The sequence below is a fragment of the Brienomyrus brachyistius genome, unplaced genomic scaffold (assembly GCF_023856365.1).
Source record: "Brienomyrus brachyistius isolate T26 unplaced genomic scaffold, BBRACH_0.4 scaffold709, whole genome shotgun sequence".
Lineage (NCBI taxonomy): Eukaryota > Metazoa > Chordata > Actinopteri > Osteoglossiformes > Mormyridae > Brienomyrus > Brienomyrus brachyistius.
In genome coordinates this window covers 13,590-15,899 of record NW_026042984.1, presented here as the reverse complement: position 1 = coordinate 15,899, position 2,310 = coordinate 13,590, and the positions used below count along the sequence as shown (strand labels likewise).

The window sequence follows — 2,310 nt, the reverse complement described above, 5'->3', positions numbered from 1 at the left end:
TAAGGAGCTGATATGACAAGATTGCCATTTGATAGGTACATAAATCAATCCTACTTTCGACTCCGTTGTAACGCATGTTGTATATTTCAGTTGCGTTAGTATGGCTTAAGTTTATTCAGTTTACTGGATTCTCTGCACTTTAATGAAGTTATATGTGTATTGTTATATAACTGTACATCATTGTTAGTTACTGCTATCCGCTGTAAAGGTAGATACAGGTGCAAGACTTTGCAATAACGACCTAAAAGCAGTTGTTATGATTCCAGGGAACGCGGCTGATTTTTAGAGTCTATACATCATGAAGAAACGGCGATCGTGTGAGAAAGACTTATTCTGTACGGATGACAGGGCCAGCATTTCGGACCCAAGGGAAAGGCTATTGTGCATCGGAAAGAGACAAAATCATATCATTATATAGAAAACTCGTCGTAGTATTTAAAAACCAAGTAACTAACACTGTTATTAAGTGCGGACTTTAAATCAAGTGGTCGCGGTCGTTTTTATTTGCATAAAACTTTAAACGTGATCTTGAAAATATAACGCTTGCAACAAACATCCATGCATAGTGTGTTACTGCGAATGAAAATACGCGGGTCACAATTTATGATCCAAGTGTATAATGGTAAATAATTAAATAAATAAAACCGCAGGCTTTCACATCGAGTGCACCCCAATAACGTTTCATTGAAATGTCCATGTTATGTACGCCGGGCACTGATGGATGCAGGCCTAGCGATCTCTATAACAATGCCAAGCAAAGAATGTCACTGATTTACCAAAGCGGTCAGTTTTCGGGGATCCTGCGGCAGCTGGGAGAAGAAGAATCGGGCAGGTTTCAGAATCGGCGAGCGCTCGGATAAAAGGCACCGATTTCCCAGCCGCGCTTTTCTTTTCGGAACCAGCAGAAGTGCCCTCCGCACCATCCTCGGCGCTAGGACACGCCGGCCACTTTATTACCCTAAAACAGGGAGCATACACCGATCTTCAAAGCCAAACTTACCTTGCCGATTTTCGCTTAACTGCTTCTCAAACTCATCGAAATCGGACATTTTTCAGTCCGTACTAAAGACGTATTGCAAAATAAGCAGAGGTCCAACAGTAGGCCTTTGAATGGGCTACAGGCTGCATTGGGTTCTGCTGCTTTTTCTTCCGAGTCGCCTGCCCCTCCTCCCCCGAAGTCATCGGCTCTTCCTCGGTTGTATCACACACAGGTTCGGAAACATTCGATGCGCATTACCGTCCCCTCCTGCACTGGAGGGTTAAGGACAACGTGATTATATCGAACCAAAATTGAAATGTGCAAGTTGACTTTCCTAGTTATACGTCTTCATTTTTATTCTGGGTTTAACAACCATGAGTTTATGACGTATTTTACATGATTAGTTGGCGACTGGACCTTATTGTTTATATCTCTTATTAAGGATCCATCCATCCATACATCAATTATCAAAACCACACACTTACAATCCGAGTCTAGTTTCATATGCTGCGCTGCTGAGCGACCCGCAGAATATTATGCATGAGTACAAGTCACAAGCCCCGTTTCCACTAACACGGGGCCGGTTCTAGCTTGGTGCCTTTTGAGACCGAGGCAAAAAGATGCAGACTCTCCCCGTCGGGGAATCGAACCCCGGTCTCCCGCGTGACAGGCGGGGATACTCACCACTATACTAACGAGGAGATGTACGCGCACTACTTTTACATCTTCAAGATAAACAGCGGATGACTACTAACATTTGCGAGTAATCAATGACTGAGCTTCATGTCATGACCATGGTGCTCAAGAGAAGAAAAAATACATAATGTACGTCCACTGATACCAGAACAACCATATAGCTTTATACTAAGACGATGATTAAACGGAAAATTCCTTTACAAAACACTGCCACAAAATCATAGTTTCGCAATATTACATCGTGCAACGGGACACAGTGTAAGTACGTGAAGTCGGTAATTAAATCAAGAAAAAAAAGTGAGAGGAAAAGAATACTTTTCTATTATCATATTTTTCTAACTGGCCAAACTGAGTCATATTTTGATTATACACACTAACAGAAAAACAGTGCAAATCTCCGGTAGTCCGTTTCACTTGCGCTCCGCTATGGGGCAGTAACAAGCAGAGCTTAAGTGTGGAAGGAAAAAAAAAACACAGGACAGCATCAATCCCAACTTCACAAACGCCGGAGATCGAGATGCTGTAAGCATGACAATTAACATCTTTATCCAAGGGAACAGCTGCAAGACACAGATGCCGCGCCTAACAAAGGTAGGATCGATTCCGAAGTTCAGGCATTTACAGACGCGGACTCT

At 42.8% G+C, this 2,310-nt stretch overlaps 1 non-coding gene across 1 annotated transcript; it reads right to left on the bottom strand.

Annotated features, from left to right (window-relative positions):
• Positions 1 to 1,608: 1,608 nt before the first annotated feature.
• Positions 1,609 to 1,680, bottom strand: trnad-guc (transfer RNA aspartic acid (anticodon GUC)). The gene has a single exon. It is a non-coding gene; the product is annotated as a tRNA-Asp (tRNA).
• Between the last annotated feature and the right edge of the window lie 630 nt (positions 1,681 to 2,310).